Here is a 9,535-nt window from a genome sequence, read left to right as displayed (position 1 = left end):
AAAGGACCTGATTGATCACACTGTAGAGGCTGTAGTAGGCTCCAGGGATCCGTAACCAGGGCTTGGGCCAAAGTGACTCCACAGCTGTTTTAATGCCTGGGGAGGGTTCTGGCTATAGTGGAGGTGGGATGAGTCTCCTGAGGTTCTGGAGGCCCACTGTGTGCAGGTTCATGGTGCACAGAGAAGAGAAGGCGGAGTCCTTCCCTGGAGGTGGTCACAGCTCATGGGTGAGCCAGGCAGGCAGGCAGGGCAAGGTAGCACCTGAGCTGCCTTCATGAGTGAATGGTGTGGGACGAAGGAAGAGAACCAGGTCTGCTCCCTTATGTGGTGCCCAGGACAGGTTGTCACCAGACTAAACACTTACTGCGGTGACGACCATCAGTCACTGCTGTCTGCAAAGGGTTTACATTGGTGTAAACCATCTGAGTGGTCAGGCCGTCTCTAAACTACACTGGTTATGGGCATTGCCTCTCTGGAACTTGACATGTTTCATCTCTTCCTTCCTGAACATTCATTTCCAAGAGGGTTTTTGGGGCACAAGGATGTTGGGTTTTTTTCTAGCTTTGTCTCGTGAGGAATGCTTTTCTGGTTGTTGGTGTGGTTTGTTTTTCCAGCTCTCTTTCTTGGCTTATTTTGTGAATTTGCTTCTGCCAGAGGAAGAGCTCAGAATTTGCTTCTGGCTGTGATGTGACACTTAAAACAGCAACATCTACCTGGGTATTATGACCACATTTGCCAAAAGGGCTTTGTTTTGTAGAAGACATCTTGAAAGTACCTACACTGTCCTTTCAGATACCCAAAGGCTATTTGAAATGAAATAAAAAAAACAAGAATTCTCAAGTTTAGTCTTACAGTATGTGGGGAGTCAGAAAAATCCCCTGGAGGAGGGAAACACTACCCACTCTAGTATTCTGGCCTAGAGAATTCCATGGAGTGTATAGTCCAGAATCAGACAAAATCTGATGACTGAACAGCAACAGCAATGAAGCTTCACCATTTGTCAAACAGAGACAACAGCAGTGTTTACACGACCGTGTGCATGTTCAGTTGCTCATTCGTGTCCAACTCTTTGCAGCCCTGTGAACTCCAGCCCCTAAGAACCTCTAACCGTGGAATTTTTCAGGCAAGAATACTGAAATGGGTTGCCATTTCCTCCTCCCGTGGATCTTCCCGAACCAGGGAGCGAACCCAGGTCTCCTGCATCTCCTACATTGGCTGGCGGGTTCTTTTCTGCTGAACCACCTGGGAAAGAAGTCATTACATCACTGGGTTATCCAGAGTGATACCGCACACAATACTGGGTGCCCTGGGCCGGGAACCCAGTGGAGGGGGGAGTGGCGGGTCTGGACAAAACGTGCCCATAACTTAATGTATAGGACGGATGGAGGCTGAGCCTGGCCGGCTGGCTGTGACCACAGGTGACCCACTTGCCCCCTACGCTCTGCCAGGCACCGTGGGCCCAGAGGGACTCAGCTTAAAAATTGCTTGCCCAGCCACCCACAAGAGGGACCCTGGTTGTCAAATTAGGATCTGACACCTTGATCCAAAAGATGGCCCCCGAAGTCAGTTTCACACATGAGGGTCCAGGAGGGGGGTCATGTCAGAGACCCCTGGGAAAGCAGACAGGATAGAAATGGTGGGGGAAGGTTCCGGAGGCAGGTGGTCCAGGCCTTCCTTCTGCAGGAGCGCCTCTTCCGCCCACCCCCAACTCTTCTGTCCCTCTGATGGCTTTGGGGTCAGCAGCCAGGGTTCCTAGGAAACGGACAAGAGCAGCTTGTGGGCCAGCATGTTTCCTTGTAACTGAAACCCATCAGCATTTTTCAAGTCCAATCTCAGAGCCAGGGCATTATTTATGTCCGCTGGTCATTGCCGAGAAGGCCACACAGGAAAATCCCGGCTGTGTACTGGGGACGATGGAGGCCTGCACTGGCCTGATGTTGAACTTGACTCCAGCTTTGGCAGAATTGTTAAGGCCGCAGACTACCAGGTCAGTTTGCTTTCAAGCTGCTGTTCAGGGCTCGCCATCACACCCCAGGGCTGTAGTTTCTCCTCGTTCCTCCCCGGAGCTGGTGTGGCCCACGGCGGCATCTGTTTCCTGTCTTTGTGGATGTTGTTTTTTGAAAAGCAAGTGAGGAGCTGCCTGCCGGAGGATGGCAGCCGCCTCCACACTAGACTCCAGGACCCACGGTCAGGTGGTGAGGGTTCCTGAGCTCCCAGGGAGGCTCAGACCCCGCCTATCCCCTCTGAGGCCACGTATGCGGGTCCAGACCCAGCCTGACCACTTCCTGGGGGCTGAGCAGCCTCAGGCACATGGCTTCCGCACGCAGAACCTCAGTTTTTCCATCTGTAGAATGGAGATGATGGCCCGTCCTCCCTGCCGGGGGATGGGCACGGTTGCCATGGACATGGGACAGGGGAGAGGGACGTGTTTCTTGCAGTTTCCAGCTGAGGCCTTGTGGGCATGAGCTGGTGTCCGAGACAGTTCCCCGACTTGGCTAAGTGTGGTGATGAGCATGGAGTTGGGGGCGGGGGTCCATCCTCATAGCCTGGACATTGGGGTGGGGGTTCTCGACTTTGAGGCACCTCAAGTCTAATTTCGACAACTCCGCATGTAAGGACAGTGCAGCAGCAGGTGTTCTTGGGGACTTGTCAGCCTGGACGCAAACCCCCATCCCCACCCTGTGGGGGCATCCCGACCCGGCTTGTGGTGCAGGGTCAGATCCCTTTACCGAGGGAAGGAACTGAGGCTCTGAGAGGTGGGGCAAGGAGACCAAGGCCACTGGGCCCGGCAGGGGCAGAACCAGCACTTGAACTTGGGTGCTGCGCCCTCGTGTCAGACTCTTTGCCCTGAACCGTGAGAACTGGACTATAGAGCAGTCTGAGCACCAAAGAATTGATGCTTTTGACCTGTGGTGTTGGAGAAGACTCTTGAGAGTCCCTTGGACTGCAAGGACATCAAACCAGTCCATCCTAAAGGAAATCAACCGTGAAAATTATTCATTGGAAGGGCTGATGCTGAAGCTTAAGCTCCAGTACTTTGGCCAACTGATGTGAAGAGCCGACTCATTGGAAAAGACCCTGATGCTGGGAAAGATTGAGGGCAGGAGGAGAAGGGGGCGTCAGAGGAAGAGATGGTTGGATGGCATCACTGACTCCAGGGGCATGAGTTTGAGTAAGCTGTGGGAGATGGTGAAGGACAGGGAAGGCTGGTGTGTTTCAGTCCATGGGGTCTCAAAAAGTCGGACGTGACTTAGTGATTGAACAACAACAAAATGTGGTCTTCAGCCCCCATCTCACTCATACCCCCAGGCTTAGTGCCTATGCCATGAGCCTCTCCTACAATGAGGTGTCAGGGGCCATTGTCTAGTCCCGAAGCGATTCATATCTCTATTCATAATTCCACCATTACACATGCATTTCTTTGCCCATAAAGTTTTTATGTCTCTTGAGTCTTAAGTGCTGAGGCTTTTATACACCCCACCTGGTTTCCTTTGGGCCTCTTTTGGTTTTGTGGAAGCGTACTTGTTATAAACTGGAGAAGGAAATGACAAAGTTATAAAGTGAATTCCAGACATGTTTAAAGAGTCTTGTCTTTAAGTTCCCCAAGGACGGCTCTGCGCGGGTCCCAGGTAGTCGGGCTGAAATCTGTGCCCCTCGGGTTGCGGTTCTGACGTCCTCCCATGTCTCTCGGCCGGTAGTGTGCCAGAGTCAGCTCTTTCTGGCTTATCGGGAATTCTGCCAGCAGGGTGTTAATCCTTTGGTACATGAATCAGGCCACGGCGGGAGTATTTACACCGCGGAAATTGGCAAATGATGCAGCTACAGATCAGGGTTGGTTTTTCTTCCTGGAGAGCAGGGGGTTGGGCAGGGGGCTGCACACATTATCAGCATGCCCCCTGCTCTGTGCCCACGTGTCTCCCTTTCCTGAAGAGGTCAAGTGTCTTCAAACGTGTCTGTTGTGTTTTCGCTTCTCGTTATGACACTTTTTATTTGGTTCTGTTTGGCTGTGTCGTTTTCTTTAATGGTTTCCTGTCTTTGCAAGACCTTTCTATCTTGAGGTTTATTTCTCTAAACGAGGTGAGCTTAGCTGATTTATTAGATTTATTATGCATCTAATCGTCTCAGAATCCCAAAGCTGAGGGGGTCACTTCTGCTGGTTCTACTCCAGCTGTCTTTCATCCTGATGGGCCTGGTGCTCTTCTCCACTGGCCACCACCCTTCCATAACCCACGGGACAGTTCCCAAGCCTGGGAAGAAGGTGCCCTTATCCAGAAAGACTTGGCACTTGCATTCTCCACTCATCTGAGGGCGTTATGGATAGGATCCCCTTGAACCACGGTCACGGGCTGATGTGCCTGCACCCACTGGGGTCTTCACCTGCTTCTTCCCCTGCTCGGCACCAGCACCACCTTCCTTGTAATTCCCGTGGCTGGAGGAGGGAGGCCCTTTCTGGGTCACCTGAAAGTGTCATCTCCTGGGAGTCTGGCTCCATGGGGAGGGAAGGGTCTTCTGTTAGATCCCTCATCTTGGGCAGTTGCTCCTCTGGGTCTTCTCGGGTCTTCAGCAACTTTAAGGCGTGACACTTTTTTTTTTTTTTAATAATTGTTTACCATGAGAGGGTGGATCTGAGTAACCTACCCACCCATCATCAAAGCAGGCCTGTGAATGAATACATGTCTTTTATTCTTTCAACAAGCCAGGCCTTGGGAGCCAGACCCTGTGCCGAGAGCTGAGGGGTAAATCTACCCCAGCCAGTCCTGCTGCTGCTACTGCTGCAGCTAAGTCATTTCAGTCGTGTCTGACTCTGTATGACCCTATAGACGGAAGCCCACCAGGCTCCCCCGTCCCTGGGATTCTCCAGGCAAGAACACTGGAGTGGGTTGCCATTTCCTTCTCCAATGTGTGAAAGTGAAAAGTGAACGTGAAGTTGCTCAGTCGTGTCTGACCCTTAGCGACCCCACAGACTGCAGCCTACCAGGCTGCTCCATCCATGGGATTTTCTAGGCAAGAGTACTGAAGTGGCTTGCCAGTGCCTTCTCCGAGCCAGTCCTGCAGCCCCAGTTAACTCAGAGACCACGTTCTGGGTCTGGCTCACTGGAGACAGTCGAGGGTACCATGTCTAGGATGTGTAGAAGGCATGCTTAGGCCAGCACCCATGTGACCGTGCCCGAGTGACCACAGCCGCTCCTCCAGGGTGGTGCAGATGTGGTCAGCAGGAACCACGGTGCAGAAAGGCCTCCCTTGCCCAGGGACTGAGCCCTTTCCTGTCCCCTCCAGGAGCCGTCCAGGTGGAGGGCGGGCGTGAGCAAGCCAGGGTCAGCCCCCAGTGGCGGTCAAGCCAGCCTCCTCGTCCAAGAGAATTCAAGTGAACCCGAGGATGCTGCCAGAAGTCAAGGAAGGACCGCGGGAACATCCTCTGCGAGCACACAGTAGGAGCTCAGCAGGACTGTCCCCCCAACCCCCTGGATCAGTCGGCAAATATCATAAAGCCAGGCTCCCATGAGATGACACGTTCAGTTGACCCAGAAAGGGCCCCTGTCTTCCCAATCCGGGAACTAGAAGGAGGCTGGTCCTGGCGCCGATCAGGAGGAGGGGATGAGGCCTACTCCGTGCCAGCTGCTCTTCCTCCCGGGAAGCACGTCTGTCACCTAAGCAGACAGACCCAGCCTGGAACAGGCCTGCCAACTCACACGCATGCGGGACCCTGGTGCCAACAGGAAGAGCAGTCAGGCCCCAGGGCTGCCAAGAATGCAGCCGGTCATTAGGGACTGACCAGGCATCACGTGCCTTGAACACATTCGAGGAGAACACGACCCCTCCCACAGAGCAGCCCTGGCATCAGAGGCTCTCCGAGAGGTGGTGCTATCCTTGGAGCTGAGGAAGCCGAGGGCACAGAGAACGGGAGGTTGGCCAGGCCCCTGTGGTGTCAGAAGTCCAGCCCAGGCCTCCCACCGGGGCTCCAGGGCTTCCTGGCCGGCAGTGCTCAGGAGCCGTCCTGTGTGTCCCTGCCATACACACACGCCCCCCACAGCTCCTGCTGGACCGTGAGCCGAGGAGGGGTGCACACAGGATGTCATGGAGGCGCCCCCACCACCCTCGGGTCTGAGCACTCGGCACCCCCTAATTCCCTGATGGCAGTGACGGGGCCCTCTGGGGTGGGCGGCAACTGTGGGCTCAGGGTGGGCTGGGGAGGTGTGCTGCCCGGGAGCCCTCTGGGGGCAGCTAGGGACCCCAGCTCGGCCTCGCTGAGGCCAACCTTCCAACAAGCTCGGAGGCCTCCCCTCAGCGGAGACGGGTGACCGTGACGCACGACACACAGGCTCAGGCAGCCGTGAGGACGCAGAGGGGCCCTTGGCGTCCTCGACCACCAAGAGTCCCCCACGGGGATGGTGTTGCTTGTTCTGTGATTCCCTTCTTCCTTCGCAAAGGAAAGTGCCAGGAGTGACTGTGGTGGGGTCTCCGTTCGTGTGAGTTGAGCCAGAGCGGAGGTTTAACCCCATCCAGTCTGTGCTGGGCGGGCCTCCCCCCCCACCCCACCTTGGACGGCGCAGGCCTGGTCACTCTTCTGGCCTTCTTGGCTCTTGAGCAGCTTTAAGGTGTGGCATTTGTTTTCTTACTTCTTGTCTTTGTCCAGCCTTTGGTGGCAGTCTATTGCAAGGGCCCTGACCCTGTCGCCTCCCAGAGCCCCTTGGCCCTCCCCACGCCCACGCCAAGCCTCGAGGCCCCTGCGGTTCTGTGGCCTCCAGACTCCCCACCCGCAGGGCCAGTCCGGACAGAAGCCGCCGTCTGGGGAGTCCGACTGGGGAGGGGGGTACCAGCGTCTCTCGGTTTCTTCCCGCAAGGAGCAGGCTCCTGTCAAGTTGGGTACCAGCATTTAAAACATCCCATGTATATAAGAACGAGGACATCCTGTTTGTCCAGTGAGTCCCACGACCCTTTCCTGATCTGGCCAGATGTTTTTCTGGAAGGGACCCTGTCACTCATGTAAACAGCGGAGCGTGTTTTCCCAGGGATGCCGGCCCGGGCACTGCTTATTAACCACCGTCGAGAGAAATCTCCACGGACTCGGAGGAATATATTTTGGGTCTTTGCGTGCGGCTGAGCAGAGCACACAGAAATAAACCTGGGCTGTAACAGAAAAGACGGGGTTGGTTGTATGGGGCCATCCACAGTCACTCCCAGTGCCCCATGTGGTCAACCCCTTGCCCGGGAGCCCCCAGGCTAGAGGCATTGCTGCCTCTTGGGTCTCGGTGCCCCAGGGCTCCTGGGGTAGGAGAAGCGGCCTCCAGCTTCTTTGCAAAGAGAGTCTGTGCAGGGGTGGTCTTAGCGGCCTCAAGGTCGTGGAGAGGCGGCATAGCCCCAGCCACGGGGTTGGGCGGGGCTGCTGAGAGCACCAAGAACTCCCCACAACTGTGAAGATAGTCACGTGTGGCAAAGATTTGCAGAGGAGCAAAAGGTGGGCTCAGAGAGGCTGAGTCACTCGCCAGAGACAACACAGCAGCAGACCAGGACTCCGACCCAGGTTGCTGACATCACGGCTCCCTCCTGTGCCCATCTGACCGGCCCCTTGAGGGCAGCAGGAAGATCTGGGCTCCCCTGGCCTGAGCCCCTGGGCCTGCCTCCTCTCATCCGTACTGGGATGTGTCCATTCCCAAACCATGCTCTGTGTCCCCCAGCCCTGGGGCGTCACGTCAGGCTCCAGGCTCCCTGCAGGTGAGCCCACGCCCACCAGCACACCTCTGAGCCTTGCCCATCTGGTCCCTGTGCCCTAGTGTCCTGATGCTAAGTGTGTTCTTGAGGCAGCCCAGGACTGGAGCCCTGCTTCTTCGACGCTCCCTGCACCAAGCCCAGTGAGGCTCTGCCTTGTGGCTTCATGACAAGTGTAGTGGGCTGAGTGGTGGCCCCAAAAGCCATCCATCCTTCTGCAGCCTGCCAAGGTGACCTTATTCCGATGAAAGTTCTCGGCAGATGGAAGTAAGTTCCTGACTGCTGCACCAGATCACCTGGGATGCACGTGGACCCTGAATCCAATGATGGGTGTCCTTGGAAGAGAAGAGGGCGTGATCTGAGGCACAGAGCCACCCAGGGGAGAAGGTTTGTGCAGATGGACGCAGAGGTCAGGGTGATGTGGCCACAAGCCCAGGGAGGCCTGGGGTCTCCCAAGGGCTGGACCAGGCCAGAGGGACACTCCCCTGGAGCCTCTGGAAGGAGCTCAGCCCCGCCCCCACCTTGATCACAGGCTTCTGCCTCCAGAACTGGGGGAGCATGAATTTGTGTGGCCAGCGGCTGCAGCTGTCCCTGGACACTGAGAGTGAACTTGCCGGCTCCAAGGTCCTCCAGTGGCAGGACCCACCCCCCACCCGCCGACACACAGTCTTGTCATGAGGTTAAATGAGTCAATACGCACTGATGCCTGAATCAGGGAATGACACTTGGATCTCAGCCCCCTTCACCTCCCCCTCATCATCTTCTCCGGCAATGTAGCGGCACTCATTCAGTGGACACGTGGTGCTCCTGCCCGGCCCCGATGTGGGCAGCGGGGCCAGCGAGCTGGGAAGCTCCGCACAGGACTCAACCTGCCTGCTGAAGCCGCACGGACACGGTCTGTGCAGTGACACGGAGGTCCGGGAGAGGCTGGATCCTCTGGTCGTGGGAGGCACGGGGGCCTCAGCATCAGAGGTGGAGGGGTGGGCCGGGTTCATCCAGGGGGATGCAGCCCTTCACTCAAAGTGGGGGAAGAACCCCACGTGGCACCCGGTGTCCGGGGGCCTCCCCTTGCCCTGGTGGACGATGGGCACAGCAGTGGATGACCGCCGGGAGTCTGCATCTCACGAGGGGCCGAGGCTGGTGCTGAGTGAATCCTCAGTGAGGTTTTCTTCTTAAAAACCATCCTAAGTGACTTCTGCTCCATTGCTTTTTGCCAAAAACCTACAATGATCCCAAGAACTTTGTACACTCCAAGGGTGGTGACTGGACATGGAGCCCAGCACAGACCCAAGTCAGCCCTACCCTGCGTCCCACAGGCCGGCCACACCATCCCCCTTCCGTGGCCTGGCTTTCTTCTGCCAGGACTCCCAGAATGGTGGAAACGCAAGTGTGGCCTCAAGCTGAGGGGCCCAGTGTGGGATCCAAGCCCCTGGGGGTCCCCTTGGGAAGTCTGGTGGACCATAGTCCCCACTGCTGTTGGGCAGCTCTGTCTCGGGGAATGTCGTGTTTCTTTGCTTTCTGTTGTGATGGGGCACCCCAGTTATCTCGGGGCGATTGGGAGGTCTGCTGGGGTTACATGCTCCTGCCGTAGATGGGGAAACATTACGCTGCAATGACGCTGCTCACTTGATACTGGGAATCTGTTCAACAGAGATGGCAAGGGGAAGAGAGAAAAACAGAAACAGAAAAATGGAGAGTTGCTGGGTTGCTTCAGGTCTCACCTGTGAGTAAGAATGTGTGCAGCCTGCACGTGAACCCAGGTTCCCACACCTGCCAGGTGCCAGGTGCCGATTTTAGACCCCCAGCTTCACTAAGGAGTCATTGACAG

At 56.2% G+C, this 9,535-nt stretch overlaps 1 pseudogene across 1 annotated transcript in view; it reads right to left on the bottom strand.

The window, feature by feature from the left end:
- Window positions 1-9,005: 9,005 nt before the first annotated feature.
- The window catches only part of LOC148773944 (ferroxidase HEPHL1-like), a 122,510-nt pseudogene continuing 121,980 nt past the window's right edge, over window positions 9,006-9,535 (bottom strand). The window contains exons 22-23 of the transcript XR_016036398.1: window positions 9,429-9,517; window positions 9,006-9,289 (exon numbers count right to left, since the gene is read on the bottom strand). The product of XR_016036398.1 is annotated as a ferroxidase HEPHL1-like (transcript). The remainder of the gene's footprint in view (window positions 9,290-9,428; window positions 9,518-9,535) is intronic.

Source organism: Moschus berezovskii, chromosome 25, assembly GCF_049115385.1.
Source record: "Moschus berezovskii isolate FMDL1 chromosome 25, NW_MosBer_1.0, whole genome shotgun sequence".
Classification (NCBI taxonomy): Eukaryota; Metazoa; Chordata; class Mammalia; order Artiodactyla; family Moschidae; genus Moschus; species Moschus berezovskii.
The sequence above is the reverse complement of the archived record's forward strand: the minus strand, read 5'-3'. Positions and strand labels throughout refer to the sequence as shown.